We start from the raw sequence: 26,141 nt of genomic DNA on the forward strand, positions 1-26,141 counted from the left end.
GTCCTACCTTGTTTTCCTTGGAACTCAATGCTTATGAAGTATCGGCACAGCTTCTTATTAAGCTAAAAAAGCGACAAAGCAACATCTTCATGGGGATGGTTCAGTCATGATGCACGCGACACAATCATGCTTTTATGGGCAGTCTGCATGGCTGAATAAACTTCACCTTGTGCTCTCCACAGCTGTCACCTTTTCTCTGTCCCAGGTTTTTTTCCACACTTCTTTATGACCCCAAAGAAAGCAGAATTGTCCATTACAGAAGAATCTGTGAAACATAAAGAAAACCATATGCTTTGAATAGCAAAACACTGTGTTATACCGACCTTTGGAAGTCTTGGCTGCACTTTGGTTGGATGGCTGCCTTTACTCCCTTCTCAAAGGAAAGTGTTGACCGAATGCATGTCCATTTGTCTCATCGTCTAACTCTTCACTCGATAGCTGGACCGGTCATAAAAATTAATGGATATATAAACTACCAACTTAGAAGGTAACAATCAAATCCATATATATCGGATATGACATTTTGAGCCTTCCATCTTGATCAATGTTCATACGTGCCTTTGAATTTAGCCAATCTTCCCCTTTTGAGAGAGCCATCAAAAGTTTGATGATCTTGGCAAGTTAGACTGTATCTTCTGGGAGGCAGTAATACTGCCGGTGCACCCTGATGTTGTGTTCAAGGAAGTCTGCCAATTGATCCAATTCTGTATCGTTTAGTTGAGAACTTTTGAAAGAGTAGCAACATGCTATTCAAGACTTCAAAGAAGACAGTATTTGGGGATTTTTAGCTTCCCATTCCTGAGCAAAGAAGAGTCTGCAATCTGAGCCTCTTGCAAACATGTATACAATTTCATCAACCACTACACATTCTTAATGCTTCTCTGCAAGAAGTTACATTGAACTTTGCATTGCTGGTGTCAGCAGGATTGAAACTTTCCTACCTCATTTTCCTCGGAATTCAGTCCTCAAAAATTGTTGGCACAGCTACTTATCAAGCTTGGAAAGCATCAGAGTCATATCTTAGTGGGGATCCGAAGCATCTTTGGAAGAAAAGGTAGTTTATAGCATCTGAAAATTTGATTGATTGTGCAGGGGTGACCTTTGCAAGCAATACCCAGTTTCTAAGCGAAGGCTCTGTGAATAAATTGCTCTTGTATGTCTGTTGTTTCTCATTGTCATTGTAGCCAGCTACCAGCTTCACAGCATCCATTACATGCAGAAAGTTAAATGAAATGATAAAGTATTCCATCTTCTCTAAAGGGGTAGCTCTTCTGGCATGTAACAGTAGACTTCTCATTTCTCAATTTCATGACGGATATACTTGTGTTTGCTGATCAATTTCATCTTGGGTCATGTCGCTATGGTGGCTATATTGGGATAAGCTCACCTGAGTACACCCTGAGTACACTTGTTACTACACAGCCTAGGCAGTTACCTACAGGAGATGCCTTGACATTGGCAGGTGAGCTTATGTAAATATAGCTATATTGGGCACAAAATTCTCATATTTATGTACATACTGACACATAGTGATCAGAGCGTCGGACTATATTTTCTTTTGTTCTCACATACACAGTGGTCTTAATAGTCCTGGCTAAACTTTTTCAAATGATTTGATTCACTTGTACACATTTCATTAATTTCAAGAAGTGCACCTTCTTTTCACTAATTTCTAGGGTGTATAGACTTTTTATATCCACTATATGTATCAGCTTTGTATACTGTTTGGAAGTGAGTTTGGCCCATTCTTCCAGGCAGATTTCACCAGGCTAATGAATGTGGACCCAATTTTCAATTGTTGCCACAGATTTTTATTTGGATTGAGATTATGTCTTTGACTGGCCATTGTAGAACACTCACCTGTTTGTTCCTGAGCCACTTCACTGTTAGTATGGTCTTATATTTGGGATCATTATCCTGCTGAATAATACAATTTTATCCAAGCTTCATTTTTTTTTTTAGCAAACTGAAACAGGTTCTCTTGTAGTATTTAAAATAAAACCCTCTATAGCAAACAGCAGCTGCAGAAAATGTAATCTGCACACTCAAAGTAGAATACAAGAACAAAAGGACAGTAGCTCTAAAGAAATTACTGGTGCTGATTGACACAGAACCTAATTATATCATTAAGTGGATGAACTCGAATGGACATCCACTCAATGTCCTCAGTTGTACATTTTATTCATCTGGCTGATTCACTCTAATAGTAATTTGTTTAGGTCTGCTGTCTGTTTGTTATTGTGTTCTCTTGCAGTATTTCCCTGTATTTTGCACCATCCAATCTTACTTCTATTTTTAACAAGCTGTCCTGTCCCTGCTGATAACAAATAGACCAATAGTATGTTGCTACCCCCACCATACTTGTGAGGTATGGGCATTGTTAGATTTGTGCCATACATTTTTGAAGTTTGGCAAAAAAATCTTGGTCCCATCTGACAACAAAACTTTTGCCCACATGGCAACTGTGTCACTTTCAAGCTTTTTGCTACACTCCAAACATGTTTTTACATGGTCCATTTTTAGTAATGACTTATTTTTTGCCAACCTCCCATACAAAAAAGAAAAACTTGGTGCTTATGAATCAAAAACACCCTGTGGTACCTCCAAACACTGCTGTATTAAGGATAGTGTCACTCTCCCCTAATACTCCATTCATACTGCACCAAAATCCCGGGTTTTTGCCGGGGCGAGCTCAAACGAGCTCAAATTTTTGGTACAAGTCAAAAATCCCGGGTCTAAAAACCCGGGTCTTCAACCCGGGATTTATCGAGGGGTAATTCCCGGGTCGGACCCGAGTTGCCTGCACTATGAATGGTGCAACCCAGGTTTTTCAACCCGGGTTGCACAGAAAACAAGCTGATTGGCTGTCTGACCTGTAATGCTCACAATATTTACATTAACTGCATACATAAAACCAGGAAAAAAAAACTCGAGAGGAAAACAACAGTATGGACTGAAACAACTACTTCTATCATCCACAGTATAAGAAACAAACGAAAGAGAAAGGTCGCACATACTTTACATAGGTGACTAAAGTAAAGTACGGAGCGGTGAGCAGTACAGAACGGAATTGGTGGAAACACTGAAGAAATGTCTGATTGTTTACAAATGATACAATGGAACAATAAAAATTAAAATATCTTATAAGATACACGCACACATCTTTATGGACAAAACATCAGAAAAGCAGACTATTACAAAAAAAAAAAATGTTTTCAGCCAATGAAAACTGCTTTGGTGATGACTCCCACAAATTGCCAGGACACAGACTTGTGCAGTATGAATGGGGTCAACCCGGGAAATTCCCTGGTCCGAGGTGCAGTATGAATGGTGTTTCTGAGCTGGGACGCTCCGAGCCCCGGCAAAAACCCGGCTTGAAAAAACCGGGATATTGCCGGGTCGGCAGTATGAAAGCGGTATTATTGAGAAAAACTGCAAAGAAAATAAACAGCACAGAGGGGAGAAACACACGGTGGGAGGTAATATATAAGATAATATAAATTTTAGAATGGTAGGATAAATATGTATGTAATATCCAAGGGAATTACAAATTTAAATATTTGTCTATCTCAAATAAAATTACATACTGTAAAACCACAATACAGACAAACATACCCAACAGTAATATAAAATAAAATAAATGAATGATAAAATATGATGACTATTTCACAACGATGTTATATATCTACAAATATTATTCCAATACGACACTAAGCTGAATCCTCTTTTAATATGATATAATGTGTTGGGACTCCTCAGGTCCTGAAAATCGTATTCCACAATAGGGTCTCTCAATAAACACCAAGTCAAAAATCTCTCATATGAACAACACCCAATAATCGGGCTCACATAGAACAGCCGTACTGACGGATTTGAAGGAAATCTGTCAGTACGTCTGTTCTATGTGAACCCGATTATTAGGTGGTGTTTATTGAGAGACCCTATTGTGGAATACGATTTTCTGGACCTGAGGAGTCCCAACACATATTCATATGTTCATTATATCATCTTAAAAAAGGATTCAGCTTACAGTGTCATATTGGAATAATATATATAGATATATCACATCGATGTGAAATACTCTTCATATTTTATCATTCATTTATTTTATTTTATATTACTGTTGGATATGTTTGTCTGTATTGTGGTTTTATATGTGCATGTAATTTTATTTGATATAGAGAAATAAATATTTTTTTTTGTAATTCCCATGGATATTACATACATATTTATCCTACCATTCTAAAATTCTAAAACTCTCATACAAGCCAGTGTAATGCTGCACTCTTGATTTGGTTGACTAGTGCGCTTTTGTAGTCCAGCCTCAGCTACTGGACTTTTACTGCAACTTTTGATGCTTTTCTCACAAGTCTCTTCTTTGTAACAGAGAGTTTTGAGAGATGAGCTTACATAGGCAATCTGGGTGGTTTGATGTAGCTTCCATTTCCTGATAAATGAACCAACAGTGCCCATTGGGACATCCAAACATATGGATACTATTTTGTGCCCGTTTTCTAATTGCCACCTAGTTTTCATTTTCACAACTGTCCTTTAAATTCATGAATCCTTTAGCTGTGGTGTATGTTTCTGTCAAATTCCGCAGTTAGTGTAAATGAATATTAAACTAATCCAGTAAGTTCAAGCTATCATCCAATTATTCATTAAATTGGAACAGTCTACTCATATTTATTTGGGGGCAAACCCCATCAGTTAAATATAAACTGGAGTACATACTCGTTTCTAGGACCACAATAAAATAGAATGCCTAAAGATGAAGTAATTTTCCTGTACTTAATAAAATATAGTAGCAGGTTAAACAATACTTAGATTGGGCCTAACATATCATTTGAATCTATCTGACTCTCATCTACCTATGTATGATTCCTGCTCTTTGATGCCAACACACTAATTCTCAAAGTTGCAAAAAACAAAGCCACAGTCATTATATTGAATAACTGTGAATCCTAACCAGACACCTCCCTACCCTTGTAAATGTTATTAACTTCTCCAGCAATGCAATTGGCCTCATGGTATCCACCAAGCTAAATCTTTTTTATAACCTTTTAAAGCCTGCCTAAATCTGATAAAAACCTGTTCTGAGCTGACACTGTGTACGATTTCCTTGGAAATTATATCTTAGGCCCCATTTTGCTAACTGCTAAAATGACAAACCATCCTTGTATTACCAACACCAGCTGCACTGTGCAGAATAACTTTTTCCTCTCCAACATTTTTCATAGGCAACAACAGCACTTCACCAATTCTACATAGTCAGTCTATGAGAGCTAATGGGAGCAACATTATAAGAGAGCGCAGGAAAATGGTCCTTCATAGACTTGATTATTTTCCTTTCATTTTCATCTTTCTTTGTTTTATCTTGTAGTTGGTTTTGTATCAGCTACCACCCTAACACAAAATTCATAACTGCCAGCTTTTTATTCTCTATATCATTGATGTTGATTACACTTGTCTTATTGTTAATTAGTTTTCTTAATTTCTAACTTCACCGTATTTGCACCAAACTAAACTACTTTGACCCCTGTCAAAATTATTATGCATAATACTAATGTAATTATATTAAGGTTGGATACAAAAACATGTAATAATTTATTACTTTTCTTACTTTTTGTATTATTTGTAAAACAAAATATGTGTGCTGTAGTTATAACTATGTTCTTTTTTAAATAATATAAACATATGAACATGGAAAGTAAAGTAAAAAAACCAAAAACAGTTTTATGTATAAAAATATTTAATACTTCAATTTGATTAGAATTTAAGGGAAGTGTGGCCATCAGCCTAAACGAAGTTAAAATCACGTGGGTGAGTGATTAGGTGTTTAGCCTATGGGCTTCCTCAATTTGTGACCAATGAAAGCAGAAGAGGGGAGTGGTTTAGTTTGATATAGGTGAATGTTCTCCTCCATTTTCCCCCCTCTGCTTCCGGATTTTGATCTGAAGAGTCAGAGCTGTGGAGCAGGCTGAGTAAAGATTGTGCATTGTCATTTGTATTGTGCTGTTGGTGTTCTATTTTTCCTTGCTGTTTATTGTTTTATCTGCTGTCCTTTTTCCTTGCCTTTCCTTGTTTCCCCTGTCTCTCTTCCCTCCATCTCCTGTTCTCTTCTCCTTTTCCGCTCTTTCTTCCCCTTATCTCCCTCCTTTACTTCCCTCCCCTCCCCTCCTTTTCTCCCTCCCCGTACCTCTTTCTTCCCCCTTCAGCCTCTGGTCCCCGTAGCTTTCGGGTCTGTGTCCCCTTAGTTAGCGCCGCGATGTCCAGGCCCAGTCGGGTGCGCAGCGCCAGCTAGGTATAGGGAGGCGGGGCTTGGTGCGGGCTCCCTGCCAGCATCTCCGTCTGTGTGTCCGGCGGGGGAGCGAGTTCCTGGCGGCGTGGACTCGCAGTGCGTCTCCCCCGTCCGGAAGTAGAGATAAGAGCAGCGCTAGGGGGCGGCGGTCGCGGGGGGCTCTGGGGAGTAGCGCGGACGCGCGGGAGCCTTCTAGTGGTGTCCCATTAAGAGTGGGGGAGGCGGCCGGTACACAGTGGCAAGGTGTGGGGCAGGGGGGCTCCCCCCGCCATTCCTATCCCCAATGCCCCTTCTGGTCCCTTCTGGGGTGGGCATTTTCAGGGGCTGGGAAAACGTCAGGGAGGGGGGCGCCCTCAGGGTTTTCCAGCGGTACAAGGGGTCAGGAGGCCTCCTCTTTTTCCAGGGGCTTAGGCCCTGTTATATGGGATCCTCCATTTGCAGGGGCATGGTCTGCGGGGGTTACTAGCAGGGATCTGTTGGTGGGGGCTGTGGTAGGGGATACTAGTTTAGGGTCTCTTCGCACATCATTGGGGTTCAGTAGATTGGGGGTCAAGGGCCCTGGTGCGGCTATCAGCAGACCGTGGCAGGTTGAATTTTCTCTGCCGTCTGCAGTGGGAGGGGCGGAGGTAGACCTCTTGGGTCGAGGGGCTAATGTTCCTTATCCTGAAATGCAGGGTGCAGGCTCTCAGCGCCAGTCTGGGGCATGGGCTTCTATAGGGTGGGATCCTTGGGATTCAGGGCAGGGCGGTTCCCGTTCTCAGCGTCTCTCACAGACGGTGTGTCCGGCTGTGTCCTCCTGGGACCCGTGGGATTTGTCATACCCCCCGGCCGGTGGGTTTTTGGCTGGTCCTTCGGCTTCAGAGATCATTCCCCCTTACCCTGTGCCCTCGGGCAATTACACTCATTCCTATCCGGTGCCCATGGAACACGTGGAGTTTGAGGGTGGGCGGCGCCTGGGGAGCATAGGCCCTGCTCTAGGCAGACCCCCTCCAGGTTTTGTCGGGGCAGTACCGGAGCTGGTAGGTGGCGCCGGATCAGGGGTATTGTTAAGTATTTCAGCTGGGAGTCAGCATATGCGGTCAGATGTTAACGTGCCTCTTGTTGCAGATACACAAGTTACGGTGGAAGGAGCATTGGCACAGCCTTTGCAAGCGGTTGGTGACAGGCCGGGTGTGGGGGAAAGATCGGTGGTCACAGCGGGTAGCCGGACGGTGCCTGCAACGGGGTCATCAGGTGTCTTAACGGGACCGGAATCAGAACAGTCGACCGTCATGGAGTCAGCAGCGCCAGGGCCTTCCAGCTCGGCAGGGGCCATGCAGCAAGCAGAGGAGAGCGCTGGCAGTGAGTTGCCTGTTGATATTTCACACGATCGCAGACATAGTCCTCCTATGTCTTCCACGGACGAGGATTCTCCCTCTTCATCGGGGGAGGGTCCTTCGGAGGTTGATAAAAATACTCAATACTCACTTTAGTAGGTCTGGGTCAAAAGGAGGTAGAAGAGTTACGACAGCCAAGCCTGCTGCGGCGAGAGCCCCTATGGTTCAGTGTGAGAATACCGCCCTATTATCCGGCGTGCGCGCCTGCATTAGGGACAGGATTAAGAAGGGCTGGTTAGTGAACATGTTCGAAATTATGAAAGCGGAAAAGAAAGGGTTAGAAGTGGCCTGCCGCAGAGGGGGCATTCATGAGGAGGCCTATAAAACTTTCCCAGTGTGGGTTGAGGGTTATTGTGCTTTTGCGGCTTGCTATATCGAAACAAGACCGGAAGCGAGCAAGGATGTATGGAAATATTTGCATCTCATAAATGAGATGTATATTAACGATCGTCAGGGCACCTGGCTCAAGTACGACGAATTGTTTAGGGAAAAGGTGGAGGCTCAGGTGGATATGCCGTTAGGAGTTAAGGACGTGGAGATCTGGATGCAGCTTAATCGGGCTAGTTTAGTTTTCGGATCGGGAACCCAGGGGACCCGGTTTCAGCAAGGGGGGAGACGTGGAGCTCCCCAGTTTACTAAAAACAGATGCTTCGCGTTTAATAACTCCTCGTGTGGTAGGGGAGAAGCGTGCCGGTACAGGCACAACTGTACATATTGCCGCGGACCGCATGCTGCCAAAGAGTGTCCGAGGAGAGCCCCCGGTCTCGGCAGAGGTCATGGCAGTGACAGGAATGTTAGTTAAGGCCCCTTCCCATATTCGCAACGAGGTGTTAGAGCGCTGGCTTAGATTGTACCCGGATACGGACCAGGCGGCGTTTCTCCGCGAGGGTTTTCGTCATGGCTTCCGGCTTCCGATCGGGTCAATGGTTAACGCTAGGGCCGCTAGAAGTCTGAAATCGGCTTATGTTTTTCCGGAGGTTCTTGACGAAAAGATTCGGGGAGAGGTTAGCCTGGGACGCATGATTGGCCCTTTCAGCTCTCCACCCAAAGTTGATTTAGTAATTTCCCCAGTGGGAATAGTCCCTAAAAAGGCCTCCGGTAAGTTCCGCTTAATTCAACACCTTTCCCACCCTATAGGCGGTTCAGTCAATGACGCGATTTATCAGGACATTAGCTCAGTTGTATATCAGTCATTTGAAGAGGCTCTGTGTTTGGTTAGACAATTTGGCGCGGGCGCTCTCATGGCAAAATTAGATATAGAATCTGCGTTTAGATTACTTCCCCTGCATCCCGGTTCTTTCAAATACATGGGGTTTCAAATTAAAGGAGAGTATTATATAGATAGATGTCTTCCCATGTCATGTGCTTATTTTGAAGCATTTAGTTCGTTCCTTCACTGGGCGGTTCAAGTGGGGACAAGACACAAGGGCATCGCTCATTACCTTGACGATTTTTTGTTTGTTGGCCCGGCTGAGTCCTCATTGTGTGCGGATACGTTGTTTTCTGCACAAGCCTTATTTACGATCATGGGGGTACCAGTAGCACGGGACAAGATGGAGGGTCCGGCTATAAGTTTGTCTTTCTTGGGGATAGAGATAGACACAGTGGCAGGCTGCTGTCGGTTGCCAACAGATAAAATCGTGAAGCTAGGAGTTATGATATCTGACGCTATGTCTGCTCCCTTCCTTAAATTGAAACTAGAGATGAGCGCACTCGGATTTATGAAATCCGAGCCCACCCGAACGTTGCCGATTCGAGTCGGATCCGAGAGAGATCCGGGTATTGGCACCAAATTCAAATCTGAAACTGAGGCTCTGACTCATAATCCCGTTGTCGGATCTCGCGATACTTGGATCCTATAAATTCCCCGCTAGTCGCCGCCATCTTCACTCGGGCATTGATCAGCGTAGAGGGAGGGTGTGTTAGGTGGTCCTCTGTCCTGCTATATCTCGTGCTGTTCAGTTCAGTGCTGTGCTGTGCTGTGCTGTGCTCAGTCCAGTGGTGCTGTGTCCTGTGCTCTGTCCTGCTGAGTTCCGTAGTGCTGCTGGGTCCTGTGCTGTGTCCTGTTCAGTCCAGTGGTGCTGTGTCCTGTGCTCTGTGCTTCTAAGGGCATAGTTATTTCCCCATTATTCCCAAGTTTTTAAAAAATAAAAAAAAAGTTATAAAAAAAATAAAAATAATTTTTTTTAAAAAAAAAATAATTATAACCAAATTTGCAAAACCAATCCAGCAGTATAAACCCATTGGTACTGCAATATTACCAAGTTCACACATTCAGCAGTAAAAGTCCAGTGGTACTGCAATATTACAAAGTTCACACATTCTGCAGTATCAGTCCAGTGGTACTGTGTCCTGTGCTCTGTCCTGCTGAGTTCAGTAGTGCTGCTGGGTCCTGTGCTGTGTCCTGTTCAGTCCAGTGGTGCTGTGTCCTGTGCTCTGTGCTTCTAAGGGCATAGTTATTTCCCCATTATTTCCAAGTTTTTAAAAAATAAAAAAAAAGTTATAAAAAAAATTAAAATAAAAAATTAAAAAAAAAAAGTAATTATAACCAAATTTGCAAAACCAATCCAGCAGTATAAGTCCATTGGTACTGCAATATTACCAAGTTCACACATTCTGCAGTATCTTGTGCTACATATAATGGAGACCAAAAATTTGGAGGATAAAGTAGGGAAAGATCAAGACCCACTTCCTCCTAATGCTGAAGCTGCTGCCACTAGTCATAACATAGACGATGAAATGCCATCAACGTCGTCTTCCAAGCACGAGGCCCAATCTCGTAGTAACGGGCATGTAAAATCCAAAAAGCCTAAGTTAAGAAAAAGTAGCAAAAAGAGAAACTTAAAATCATCTGAGGAGAAACGTAAAGTTGCCAATATGCCATTTACAACACGGAGTGTCAAGGAACGGCTTAGGCCCTGGCCCGTGTTCATGACTAGTGGTTCAGCTTCACCCACGGATCTTATCCCTCCTCCTCCTCCCCCCCCTACCAAAAATTGAAGAGAGTTATGCTGTCAGCAACAAAACAGCAAACAACTCTGCCTTCTAAAGAGAAATTATCACAAATCCTCAAGGCAAGTCCAAGGGTGTTGGTGGTTGTCAAGCCTGACTTCACATCACTGTATGGGAAGAGGTGGCTCGGGAGGAGCCTATTGATGATGTAGCTGGCGCTGTGGAGGAACTTGATGATGAGGATGGTGATGTGGTTATTGTAAATGAGGCACCAGGGGGGGAAACAGCTGATGTCCATGGGATGAAAAAGCCCATCGTCATGCCTGGTCAGAAGACCAAAAAATGCACCTCTTCGGTCTGGAGTTATTTTTATCCAAATCCAGACAACCAATGTATGGCCATATGTAGCTTATGTAAAGCTCAAATAAGCAGGGGTAAGGATCTTGCCCACCTAGGAACATCCTCCCTTATACGTCACCTGAATAACCTTCATAGTTCAGTGGTTAGTTCAGGAACTGGGGCTAGGACCCTCATCGGTACAGGGACACCTAAATCCCGTGGTCCAGTTGGATACACACCAGCAACACCCTCCTCGTCAACTTCCTCCACAATCTCCATCAGATTCAGTCCTGCAGCCCAAGTCAGCAGCCAGACTGAGTCCTCCTCAATACGGGATTCATCCGAGGAATCCTGCAGCGGTACGCCTACTACTGCCACTGCTGCTGTTGCTGCTGTTAGTCGGTCATCTTCCCAGAGGGGAAGTCGTAAGACCGCTAAGTCTTTCACAAAACAATTGACCGTCCAACAGTCGTTTGCCATGACCACAAAATACGATAGTAGTCACCCTTTTGCAAAGCGTATAACTGCGGCTGTAACTGCAATGTTGGTGTTAGACGTGCGCCCGGTGTCCGCCATCAGTGGAGTGGGATTTAGACGGTTGATGGATGTATTGTGTCCCCGGTACCAAATCCCATCGAGATTCCACTTCACTAGGCAGGCGATACCAAAAATGTACAGAGAAGTACGATCAAGTGTCCTCAGTGCTCTAAAAAATGCGGTTGTACCCACTGTCCACTTAACCACGGACATGTGGACAAGTGGTTCTGGGCAAACAAAGGACTATATGACTGTGACAGCCCACTGGGTAGATGCATCCCCTTCCGCAGCAACAGCAACAGCTGCATCAGTAGCAGCATCTACAAAATGGCTGCTCGTGCAAAGGCAGGCAACATTGTGTATTACAGGCTTTATTAAGAGGCACAACGCTGACAACATATTAGAGAAACTGAGGGAAATTATCTCACAGTGGCTTACCCCACTCAAGCCTACACAGCCACCTACGACATAGGCAAAGGAGTGGGGATGCGCCTCAGTCAAGCGCAGTGGAGACTGATTTCCGTGTTGTGCAAGGTTCTGCAGCCATTTGAACTTGCCACACGAGAAGTCAGTTCCGACACTGCCAGCTTGAGTCAGGTCATTCCCCTGATCAGGCTGTTGCAGAAGCAGCTGGAGAAAGTGAGGGAGGAGCTGGTAAGCCATTGCGATTACACCAAGCATGTAGCTCTTGTGGATGTAGCCCTTCGTACGCTTTGCCAGGATCCGAGGGTGGTCACTCTTTTAAAGTCAGAGGAATACATTCTGGCCACCGTGCTCGATCCTCGGTTTAAAGCGTATGTTGTGTCTCTGTTTCCTATGCCAATTTATATCTGGGCTGGTGGGAGAAAGAGGTAGTCTTTTACCCAAGGAACGAGAAATATACAGACCACATATTAATGTGGTTAAGGTATATAGATGATGTGTTCCTGTTGTGGGATGCTGATGAAAGACTATTTCACGAATTTACAAATTCCCTGAATGATAATAAACTTAATTTAAGATTAACATCGGAAATACATGATTCATCAATTAACTTCATTGATTTAACCATCTTCAGAACTACAGATGGAAGTCTACATACAGATGTATATAGGAAGAAAACAGCTACGAATAGTTTATTATATTCTTCTAGTTCCCACTATCCGCCGGTTATTTCAGGAATACCCAAAGCAGAATTGTTAAGAACCAAAAGGAATTGTTCTGATGAATCTACTTACAAACAGAGAGCGAACAAATTGAAAGGTAGACTGACTAGAAGGGGTTATGATGGAAGTAACATCAAAAAAGCTGAAAATATGGTGTCCAAAATTGATAGAGAAACTCTAATCCATTCTCATGGTGATAGAAGAAATACAGATAGTAAGAACTCGAAACTGAGAATGGTCGGCACCTTCTGCTCAGAATGGAGGGCAGTGACACAAGTTTTACAAAAACATTGGTTTATTTTACAATTGGATGATGATCTTAAATGGACATTAGAACCTAAAATCTCCATAACATGGAGATGGTCAAAGAACCTCAGAGATCATCTGGTTCATAGTTTTTTGACACCTAGGAAAAAGATCTCGAATATTCCCAGTGGCTTTTTTAAGTGTGGTTCATGTAAAGCCTGCCCTAATATGTGTCAGGTGAAGAAATATAAAGACAGGTTTGGGAAAACGTATAAAATTCCCAAATATTTGAATTGCAATTCCATCAATGTCATCTACTGTCTTTCCTGCCCATGTAACTTAAAATATGTGGGGATGACAAGCAGACCTTTTAAAAAACGAATTCTGGAGCATATTGGTAGTATAAAAAGAGCTATGAATGACAGGGCTAATTTTAAACCATTGACAGTAGTGGCAAAACATTTTCTAAATTGTCCCCAAAGTGACTCTAGCGTTTTGATGGCATTCGCGATGGAACAAGTCAATTTGGGCCTCAGAGGAGGGGACCTTCAGAATGAACTTTTAAGGCGAGAAACCAAATTCATATTCTTGATGGGCAGTATGAATCCAGATGGTTTGAATGACCATAGTAATTTCTCAGCCTTTTTAAATTAATGTCTTTTATCTTACGAATCAGGTTTTGGATGAGGGATCAGTCCATGTCCTTTGATATGGTTTAATATAAGTTACCCGAGATCAGTTTTTAATTAACAATTTAACAAAGAGGTGGGTATTAGAGATATATTTAACCCTATTCACAATGAGTGGTTCCTTGCAGGAGTTTGTTCATTAAATGTTAATCACATTTTAATTTTTACCTCGGTCTGAATCAGATCGTCTTTCCTAAAATATTTTGTTTATCACTAATTTTCTTAATTGGATCATTCTGGTCCATATTTACTATATTCGATATGCGATTTTATAGAAAATCATTCATTCAATTATTATTATGTTTATGCACTCAAATTTATGAATGAAGAATAATTCAATCAGACAAAACTGATTTAGAATCTCTAGTATTAAAAAATTGAAGAGATTAGCACAGGTAGTTTTTCACTTTGCTTTACTTATATTAGGTATAAAATTTACTATATTATTATTTGATTAATAATTAGGATCTTTTACACCAATGACACTTAACATGAATGCTTAGTTAATTATATCTGGGTCTGTGGTAAAATACAATGGATATGAGGCATTAATGTGTGTGCCCAACATCAACATAACCTGTTTTTTGTCTTCACCAATGTAAGTCCCTTGTATCTAAGAGACCTGGCTTATAATATGTAAGATGGCCTTATCGTTATGGCTCTTAGAAATCTCAGATTGATAATATGTAAGATGAGTCAAAGAGGTTTATTTTAGTGATACATGTATCTTATAAACATTTAATAAACACATCTCGAACCTGAAATCTCCCCATGGATCTTTAATATTAAATGAGGGAGCTTCCTGTTTATTTTTCAACTTACCTGTAGTTAGTAAAAGCCTTAGCGAAACGCGCGTCGGCGGACGCCGCGCTCGCTGCTCTGTCAAATTGAATTTAGGCTATTTAGCGATATAGAGTATATTTAGTTAGGAATCCTCATATGCTGCTCGCTGAGTGAGAAATTGAGAGAAGCGAGACAGCCAGATGGAAGGATAGTAATAGCTAGCAATGACAATCCTGATATACACAGAATATTTAGCGGGATGGTACAAGTAACTATTACCTCACCACAATCTAATAAAAAACCTATCTAGGAAATAGCTAACCCGCTATTTAGGTGAACTCAAGGGTATGACCACTAGCTGCTTTAGAGGGAAATAAGCTGGCACACAGTGGATAGAAGAAATATATTCAACACATAATAGTGTGTAATACCAGCAGCTCCTCTATAATCCTTATCAGTTCATCCCACCTTTGTTTCTGGTTAATAAGATGTAAAAATAAAGACTATTTTATGTTACACCAAGTCTTTCCAGAGGGATGTGGTATGAATAGAACATTTATTATACATGTTACACAATAAACTATCAAAGTAGATTCCTAATCAGAGCAGTGTCGCGGTTAGACAAACTAGCATTTATCTTTTTAACAGTTATCTTTATTCATGGTGTTATTCATATACAAGTTTTATATTTCGCTAATGGAATGTTTTAATAATGAATCAATAAAGGAGTATTTAACAGAATATTATTTATATAAATCAAAGAATTTCTGTCCATTTGAGTGCCCCACTTAGATCATTTCTTTTTTTTTCTCTCATGTTTATGTTCCTAGTAAACCTATGATCGGGTGCACCTAACCTCAGGTGGTATAGTCAATGCTATGTAGCCAGACTGATATATACACCTAGAGGAATTATATGGACTACCTGGTGCGGTCTTTTTTCTAGTTGTAAACCAAAATGTGTCTCTGTTTCCGGCGGACACAAGTCTACAGCGGTGCAAAGACCTGCTGGTCAGGAGATTGTCCTCTGAAGAGGACCGTGACATGCCAACAGCTTCACCCTCATTTTCTTCCACATCTATGGCTGCGAGGAAAAAGCTCAGTTTTCCCAAAAGAGGCGCTGGCGGGGATGCTGATAACATCTGGTCCGGACTGAAGGACCTGCCAACCATTGCAGACATGTCTACTGTCGCTGCATTGGATGCTGTCACAATAGAAAATATTGTGGATGATTACTTTGCTGACACCATCCAAGTAGACATGTCAGACAGTCCATATTGTTACTGGCAGGAAAAAAAAGGCAGTTTGGAAGCCCCTGTACAAACTGGCTCTATTTTACCTGACTTGTCCCCCCTCCAGTGTGTACTCGGAAAGAGTTTTTAGTGCAGCGGGGAACCTGGTCAGTGAGCGGCGAAGGAGGTTGCTTCCTCATAACGTTGAAAAAATGATGTTTATAAAAATGAATAATCAATTCCTCAATGAAGTACAGCACTGCCCTCCAGATAGTACAGAGGGACCTGTGGTTGTGGAGTCCAGCGGGGACGAATTGATAATGTGTGATGAGGAGGAAGTACACACTGTAGGGGGAGAGGAATCAGAGGTTGAGGATGAGGACGACATCTTGCCTCAGTAGAGCCTGTTTAGTCTGTACAGGGAGAGATGAATAGCTTTTTTGGTGTGGGGGCCCAAACAAACCAATCATTTCAGCCAAAGTTGTTTGGTAGGCCCTGTCGCTGAAATGATTGGTTTGTTAAAGTGTGCATGTCCTATTTCAACAACATAAGGGTGGGTGTGAGGGCCCAAGGACAATTCCATCTTGGAACTTTTTTTTTTGCATTATGGGACCAATCAACAGTCGTTTGCCATGTTCAAAAAGTAAAACCAAATTTAAACAAATTCAAGAAATTAAACCAAAAGTAAAATGCCCTGTCATAATTTAAAACAAGAGGTATTGACGTGCTCTAAAACTACTGTATTGTTGTTTATATTTTATAAACACTACACTTGAAAGCTTGAGTCTTTCAATGAAAAAGTAACTGTCCATTGCACGAATATTTGCAACAGGGACAATTTTAGGGTTAAGAAAGTCAACTAATAACACTTCGACGCTGTCTGTCTTTATAAACACTACACTTGGAAGTTGGAGGAGGTATTGTGGCCCCGGCACCAAATTTACTACCGGGGCCACTCCACTGTGCAGTCCATATTTAGGTGTATCAGATATTAAACAATGGTGACAGTTGATGCCCAATTTTTTAATTATATTGTTGGCGCTGTAAAAATTGTGTTCCGGGCACACCACACTACGCAGTCCATACCCTTTTTTGGTGGAATTCTGACCCGTGGAGGGTTTTTTAATTATATTGTGGCCTCGGTACCAAATTGTGTTACCGGGGCCACCACACTACGCAGTCAAGATAGATAGATGCGTATCATAGATAAAGTACATTCAGTGTTGTGGGGCAAATTGAAAAATATTCAAAATGCACTGACATTATCAAAAACAAGAGGTTTTCACACGCTGAAACTCCAACATGTATATGATGGAGAGGATGGAGGAGCAGCCGTATGTGCAGTGTAATGCAGACCTGTTGAAGGTTTTTTATATATTTTATTGTGGTGCCCAGTGCCCACTACTCTACGCAGTCCAGATACTACTTTTGGGTGTAATTCAGACCTGTTGAAGGTTTTCTATATATTTTTTATAGCAGTGCCCAGTGCCCACTACTCTACGCAGTCCAGATACTACTTTTGGGTGTAATTCTGACCTGTTGAAGGTTTTCTATATATTATATTGTGGTGGCCAATGGCCATTCCTCTACGCAGTCCAGATACTATTTTTGGGTGTAATTCTGACCTGTTGAAGGTTTTCTATATATTATATTGTGGTGGCCAGTAGCCAGTGGCCAGTCCTCTACGCAGTCCAGATACTATTTTTGGGTGTAATGCAGACCTGTTGAAGGTTTTCTATATATTATATTGTGGTGGCCAGTGGCCAGTTCTCTACGCAGTCCAGATACTATTTTTGGGTGTAATTCAGACCTGTTGAAGGTTTTCTATATATTTTATTGTGGTGCCCAGTGCCCACTACTTTACGCAGTCCAGATACTATTTTTGGGTGTAATTCAGACCTGTTGAAGGTTTTCTATATATTATATTGTGGTGGCCAGTGGCCAGTCCTCTACGCAGTCCAGATACTATTTTTGGGTGTAATGCAGACCTGTTGAAGGTTTTCTATATATTATATTGTGGTGGCCAGTGCCCACTACTCTACGCAGTCCAGATACTTTTTTTGGGTGTAATTCTGACCTGTTGAAGGTTTTCTATATATTATATTGTGGTGGCCAGTGGCCAGTCCTCTACGCAGTCCAGATACTATTTTTGGGTGTAATGCAGACCTGTTGAAGGTTTTCTATATATTATATTGTGGTGGCCAGTGGCCAGTCCTCTACGCAGTCCAGATACTATTTTTGGGTGTAATGCAGACCTGTTGAAGGTTTTCTATATATTATATTGTGGTGGCCAGTCCTCTACGCAGTCCAGATACTATTTTTGGGTGTAATTCAGACCTGTTGAAGGTTTTCTATATATTTTTTATTGTGGTGCCCAGTGCCCACTACTCTACGCAGTCCAGAAAGATACCTCGTTGCAACGTTTTGTACTAAAAAAAAATAATTATTGTGAGGTGTTAGGTGTTCAGAATAGCCTTTAAATTAGTGGAAATTATTGTTATTGAATGTTATTGAGGTTAATAATAGCGTAGGAGTGAAAATAAGCCCAAAAACTTGATTTTTACACTTTTTAGGTTTTTTTCAAAAAAAATCCGAATCCAAAACCTTAAATCCGAACCAAAACGTTTCGGCAGGTGTTTTGCAAAACAAATCCGAACCCAAAACATCGAGAAAATCCGGATCCAAAACACAAAACACGAGACCTCAAAAGTCGCCGGTGCACATCCCTAATTGAAACAAGTTCAGGCGCTCTTAGGTTTGTTTAATTTTGCATGCAGGGTGATCCCTATGGGGAGGATTTTTTGTCGCAAGCTACAGCTTTCCACCGCTGGTAGGAATAGGCCTCATGCGCTGATTAAACTAAAAGACGAGATTAGGCAGGACTTGAAGGTGTGGACTTTGTTTCTGGAAAGATTTAACGGTGTTAGAATCTGGCCTTCCCCTCCGGTGTCCACAAGGGAATTAGAATTGTTCACAAACGCAGCAGGATCCATGGGTTTCGGGGCATACTTTCAGGGCGAGTGGTGTGCAGCTGCATGGCCTCAAGAATGGGTTGAAGGAGATTTGATAAGAAATTTACTCGTGTTGGAGTTATTTCCCATTGTCGTGGCCTTGGAGTTGTGGGCTCCCCAGCTCAGGGGTCATAATGTGTCCTTTTGGTGCGATAATTTGACGGTAGTTCAGGCAATCAATCGCCAGAGTGCATCTTCCAGACCAGCGGTGAACTTGCTGCGGGTGCTGGTGCTTCGTTGTTTCAATTATGACATAAATTTTCGTGCTAAGCCTGTCCCGGGTATAGAAAATTGCATTGCTGATGCCCTTTCCAGATTTGATTGGGGGCGTTTTAGATCTCTGGCCCCGGGGGCTAATCCTAAAGGCTTAGCTTGTCCGTCTTATATTTGGCAGATGGTCGGGCCGGCTTAATTTTTTTGGCTGAAGCTGCCTTAGCTCCCTCTACGTTGAAGGCTTACCGGTTGGCGTGGAAGCGCTGGGAGAGTTATTTGTTGTCTTCTGGCAGGCGGTTACCAGGTGATGTTTCGAACATGGAGGATTTTATGTTGATATGCTATAAGGAGGGCTTTAGTAAGGCATCCATGTAATCTGCAATAGCAGGTATATCGTTTATGTCAAAGGTTTGGGGGCTCCCGGATCCTACAAAATCATTCCTAGTCAAGAAATCCCTAAAAGGTTGGTCTAGATTACACCCTGTACCCAGAGACCATAGACGTACTATAGATATTTTTTTGTTGCCCCGGCTGATGAGGGTTTTGCCAGAGGAAACTGATGATGTTTTTGAGGCTGCTCTTTTTAGTGCAGCATTCTCCATGGCTTTTTACGGGGCTTTGAGAGTAGGGGAACTGGTGGCTCAGTCCAGGAATCAGTTAGGGTCGGCCATTTTAGCTAAAAATGTCATCTTAAACTCGGATAATGTTCAAATTAAGATAGCCCGATCTAAAACAGACCAATTGGGGGTTAGTCACTGGATATATCTGGCAAGGCAGTTGGATGGTACGATTTGCCCAGTTAGGCTTTTCCATGAGTTGGCCGAGACACGCCCTCAGCAGGCGGAAGCTTGGTTGGTGCATAAGGACAGCTCGCCGGTTACCAAGTTTCAATTCCATGCTATTTTGTTCAAAGCATTGGGGCTACTGGGTTTACCTTCGGCTGAATTTGGGACACACTCATTTCGTATTGGCGCAGCGACAGTGGCAGCGGCAGGAGTTTGATACACAAGGGTAAGTGCTACATCATATTGCATATTTTCCAGCTAGAAAATAAAGGTAAAAAGTATTGAGTGGGCTGTATGATCAGTCACACAGCAATGTTTGACAGAGGATTGTTGTCTTGTGTTAGCTGTGTAGATGGTGGTAATAAGGTAACCTAGGGAGATTAAGATGCTGTATGAGGAATATCATAAGCTTGTCTAAAAAGGTGTATGTAAAGAAATGGGCATGGTGTATGGAACCCCTTAATCTAATCCATACCCAGACTGCACTTTTTAGCCATGTTGTTATCAGGAAGTATCAGTGATGAAAGTATAACATCTCCTTGGAAAAGTAATTCCACCTTCGCAGGGAACACTCAGGAGTTGAGTGAATTAAGCTATCATTGTTATTTCTGCTTGCTCCCTGTTGTCCGTTAGTGAGCTCTACAGACAGACAGGAGCCGGACCCAGCAGGGGTCACCTGAGGGAGGACACCTCAGGTGTCCTCCCTCAGGTGACCCCTGAGGGAGGACACCTGAGGGAGGACACCTGAGGGAGGACACCTGGGGAGGTAGGGGAGGGTGCTGGATAGTGAGAGAAGCCCACCAATCGAGACCTTTTGCAACTCCCCTGGGCAGGCAATTCCCAAGGTGGGATTATGAGGTGATAAAAGAGGCTACCCTGGGAGCCGGAGACGGATGTGACTGACTTTGGCCAAGAGGTGATGGTCTGCCAGAGATGTGCTGTGGAACCTATCTAACTGGATTTATTTGAACTGATTTCCTCACTTGTTGGACCTGCTATCGGTAAGGGGGCTGTGCTGTATTGAATCCTATTCTGCAGAATAAATCATGCTTCTATTTTTCCTCTAATACTGTGTCTGAGTGATTTGGGAGCCACGTATCTTCACAGTGTATTTATAGAGCACACTTGAAGGTTTGAAGACTAGAGGAAAGGATTATTATGCGTGGAAGGGAGTTCCATAAAATCATGTAACCGGGAATGGGAGGATGTGATGAGAGTTGAAGAGAGATGCAGATCTTGTGCAGAACGAAGGTGTTGAGTTGGGAGATATTTTGAGACAAGTGAGGAGATGTACGTCGGTGCAATTTTGTTGATGGCCATGTATGTTAGTAGAAGAATTTTATATTGGATTAATTGAAAAACAGGCAACCAATGTAGAGACTGACAGAGTGGCTCAGCAGACGAAGAAAAATCAATCTAGCAGCTGCATGCAAAATAGATTGTAGGGGTTTGAGTCTGATTTTGGGAAAACCAGTAAGGAGGGAATTACAATAGTCAATGCGGGAGATGATGATTGCATGAATTAACGTTTTTTGCTGTGTCTTGTGTGAGATATGTGAGTATTCTGGAAATGTTTTTTAGATGTATGTAACATGATTTAGATATGGAGTCTGTATGGAAAACAAAGGATAGTTGTGAGTCAAGGATCACACCTATGCATTGAGCTTACGGGGTGGAATTTATGGTCATGTTATAAACAAAAATAGAAATATCAGGAAGGAAGCTTTTTTTCTTGGGTGGGAATATTTTCTTTCTATTTTTGAAAGATTGAGTTTGAGCTGGCGAGAGGACATCCAAGATGAAATGGCAGAAAGACAGTCAGTAACGCAAGACAACACAGATGGTGAAAGATCAGGAGAGGATAGATAGATTTGTGTATCATCCGCATAAAGATGATACTGAAATCCAAAGGAGCTTATTAGTTTTCTAAGAGAAGTGTTGTAGATAGAGAATAGTAGAGGACCTAGGACTGAGCCTTGTGGTACTCCAACTGATAAAGGAAGCGAAGCAGAGGTGGATCCAGAGAAATTAACACTGAAAGAGTGATTAGATAGATAGGATGAGAACCAGGGTAGGACAGTGCCTTCAAGACCTAGCGTTTGTATGAGGAGAGAGTGGTCATCAGTGTCAAATGCAGCAGAGAGATCCAGGAGAATTAGAAGAGAGTAATGGCATTTAGTTTTTTCTGTGATCAAATCATTGACAACATTGGTCAGCACAGACTCTGTGGAGTGTTTAGAGTGAAAGCCTGACTGAAGAGGATCCAATAGGTTGGTTGCTGTAAGAAAGTGTGTGAGGCGAGTGTAGGCAACTCTCTCAAGAAGCTTGGAGGGGCATTCAAGGTGAGAGATGGGTAATTTCAGAGAGAGTTTGGGTTAGAAATTTGTTTTTTCAGAGTATGAGTAATCACTGTGTGCTCAAATAGTGATGGAAAGATACCAGTAGAGAGAGAGAGATTACAGATATTTGTTAGAAGTGGAATGAGCAGAGGAGACAGGCACCTACCAATTTGTGAGGGTATGGGATCGAGGGGACAGGAGGTAGAGTAGGAAGATGAGAAGAGAGTAGAAACTTCCTCTTCATTTGTGAGATTAAATGAAGAGAGGGTGTCAGAGGGTGCTACAAAGGAAATTAGCTGATCAAGGGAGATTATACCATTTCAAGTCGATTCTTATTAATCTTGTCCTTGAGATAGGAAGCAAGATCCTGGGCACTGATGGTAGTCAGAGGGTTTAGGGTGGAATGTGTAGTAGACTTGTTTACTATGCTCCTTTACCAACGCGTATCGACCCAGCATCTTGGGTCTTTTTTAAGGCATTGAGAGACTAGCGGAGGATGCTGGTGCAAACACAACTCTGAATCAGGACCAAAGTGCCCACAATTTAATTAAAAAATGTATAATACCATTTATTTTTAACACCCAAATTTTGTAACCCCCACATTCGTTTAAAACCACCAAACATAGTAAAAAACACACACTAAATTCATTTAAATTGCTCAAAATGGGCCTGATTCATTAAGGAATGCAAATGCCAATATGTACCGTATTTTGCGTAAAATCGCTCTGCACATGCCCAGGGACCAACGATACGCAGTGATGTCCAATTATTTTTCAAACGCAAAAGATCCTTACCTCAACCTACGATTTCATGGACAGAACAGGAAGAGTAATGGGCGTATGCACGTAGTCAATGTACAGTAAGGGCATGCCAAACTTGAGCACACACAGCAGTGTCCAATCCAAGCTTTGGGCATCTCTAAGGTACATTTTTTTTGTTGTATCATGTGCATCAGCTACAGGTCTGGCTTAAGTGCTTAGTGACAGTGATGACGGTGTTGTTTGCAAGCTAGAATATGTGTTTGCAATCAGGAGAAACTGTAAAAATGAATATTTGTACAGTAGACATTAATAACATCCTAATAAATGTATTTTACTAAAAAATAAAGATTTGCACTGTATCCTTCAGTGTTTCTTCTCTGTTAGTAGAGCATACCTAGACCCGTATTCAACTATTTGCACATACCCAATTTACATGCTTCTCTAAAAACATGCATTGGCACGTTTTGCGTGCCTTAATCTCAATCAGGCCCAATGAGATTAAAATAAGGGAACTGGCAGTGTACAGGGGTGATGTAAGATATCCTATGTAGTGTGACTTCCTTGTGTTTCAGTACTTTGGCATCTAAGCAACACTCATACTATTATTTATTTCTCGACTGCATATTACTATGTAATATTACATACTATTACTATTATTCACAAAATCCAAAATTAAATAAAATAGGCAAATAGGCCAATTTATTAATTTGAATGCTATTAATTTAATATTATAGCTAGTTGTCGGGAAATAAGTCAATTTATTAAATGTAAATACTTTTAGTTTACCGTCCTGGCTGGCTGGGGGAAAATAGGCCCATTTATTAAACATGGTTGTTATTAATTTAATGTTGGGTCTCATTGGGAGGAGGGAGGACTAGAGTGTATACTAGTTACTCAGCTTTACAGTTGGTGAATACTACTATCTCTTTTAACAGGGCCAAATATTCCAAGATTCAGCCAAGCAGCAACTGAGTTTAAGATAGCAGCAGAGGCTAGTAGTTAAAACTTCAAAAACAGGTAGGAGATAATAGCATACTCTGCCAACTGTCCGACTTCTGTCAGTCCTGATTTTGGGGATCTGTCCTGCGCTATGAAGACATTGTCCCAACTGCAAGGACATTCGCTAGGTATGTCCCTCTTCATGCTGCTTTGTATATGAAGGGGGAGCCATGTACACTTGTCGTATGTGCAGTATTGCTTGCATGTTTGAAGTTGGAAGGAAAGGGTTGGAGAGCAGCCTATTAGTGTTTAAAGAAATATCCATGCCTCTTGCATTCATTGACCAACCCCTTGCTAATTTGACTTCTCCTACCGAAAACTGAATACCATCTACAACATAAAGCAATGTTCACAATATTTTCCCGTTCACAGTCTGCCCCTGACTCCATTATTATGTTGAGACTGATTGGGAGTAAGTGAGCCTGATCTATACTAATTTTCCATATTTTCAACCAGATGGGTCACATTCATTTATAGATAATAAAGGTTAACTGTTAAAATATTTTTATTTTGTGAGAAATATTTTATTTCATTTTTGAGAAAAACAAAAGTCAGGAATGGGTACAGAAAAAGAATTGGTGAAGGAAGGCGAGGGGAACACTTCAACATCAACATTTCAAACAATATGTAGTACACATTATTTAACACATATAGAGATAAAACAAATGCCCAGCGCTACACCTACCATACAGTTGTTAATATGTGTATCCTCTACATACAGTATGTACTCCCTAATTTCATTTGGTTAGTCTAAGGATTGTGTTGATTGAATTTTATGGTGCAAAGCACTAAAAGTTCTATCTTCGAAGATATGTTGATTGTATGTAAGTGCTGTATACAGCAACAATAAAGTTCTGAGAAAGGGCACATAAGTACCAGTTATCCAGGTAATATCACAAACAGGATACTAGGACAAACCCTGCTTCGTTATACCTAAGGTAAAAGAACTGACTTCTTCCTTCATATAAACGCCAGGAACTACAAGTGTTGAGTTGAAATACTAATAACAAAAATTATGGATTAACAATTCCTATATTCTATTTAGCATTGACTGGTATTGGATTAACATCAATAGACTTTGAGAATACCAAGGATTTACACGTTTTTACACTTGGATTGTGAAAGGAACTTGTTTTGGACATTTATTTTGGATTTTAGGGGTCAAATGATTATATCTTGGATACATTGATACCAATTGGAAGCTGTCGCCAATTGATACATTGAATTGATACAATTGATACATTGAATTGCTGCTGTATACACTTAACTGATTTGAATAATATCTATTCTTTCGGCCCGGACCGTATATGTAATTTGTTTATGTATATGCTTCAATAAAAACATCTATCTGATTATTTACACTTTAGGCTTTATAGACAATCCGATAAGAAAGTACATAAAATCAACATATCTCTGAAGATAGTTCCTTTAATGCTTTGCAACATACAATTCAATCAACACAATCCTTAGACTGACCAAAAGAAATTAGGGAACACATATGTAGAGGATACACATATTAAGGGTTGGGTACCTTAATCTGATTAAAAGAAATTCGACACTGCATACCCAGACAGGAACACACCGATGGTGTGTTCCCCGACAGCCTCTTGACAGTGACTGCTTGAAATACACACTTGAAAGGATTCAGATGAATTAAATTGACAGCCGCCTACAATGCTGTCTATTTCAAGAGCAACTGTATTAATGTTGGTGTTAAGGTGTTAATTTAAGGTGGCGCCGGGTCGACAATGTACTTTCCTTTTTAAAGTGCATTGTAGAGCCGGTGCCTCTTTAAATTAACATCTTAACACCAACATTAATAAAGTCGTTCATTAATCAATGAAGAATGGTAGAATGAGTACCAGGGATCCCAAACTTTGTGAAAGTGTGATACTTTGTCATGGAGCAGACTAGTATTATATTCCATTGAGGCCACGTACCAGACACTATGCTTTGGAGGCCCAGAGAGCGGGGAGACTTTCAATCTTTAGCCGCACGAACATATTGTACCAGCTTATTGCTGTGTTTAGTAAGCGATTTGACTGGGGAGCACAACAGCATGACCATTGGATCAGGGGTTACCTCTACGACCAAAGTTCTGGTGATCAGAGCAGAAACTTGGATCCACAAATTGGAAATGCTGGTGCAAAGCCACCATATATGAAAGAAAGTCCCCACACCCCCACAGGCTCTCCAGCACAGATCCGATGTCCCTGGATAAATTTTGGCCAGTATCGATGGTACCGTATACCACCTTGTATATACTTTATAGGTGTTTTCTCTAATCGCTGTGTTAATGGAGAACTTGGAGATCCTAAATCTGAACTGGGACCATTCCTCCTGATTTAGTTTTTTCTGGGTGTCATTTTCCCATGCGGCCTCAAATGGTTCAATGGAGTCAACTTCAGGTTTTAGGAAGGCGTGGTAAACAAGG

The sequence above is a fragment of the Mixophyes fleayi genome, chromosome 1 (assembly GCF_038048845.1).
Source record: "Mixophyes fleayi isolate aMixFle1 chromosome 1, aMixFle1.hap1, whole genome shotgun sequence".
NCBI classification, from domain to species: domain Eukaryota; kingdom Metazoa; phylum Chordata; class Amphibia; order Anura; family Limnodynastidae; genus Mixophyes; species Mixophyes fleayi.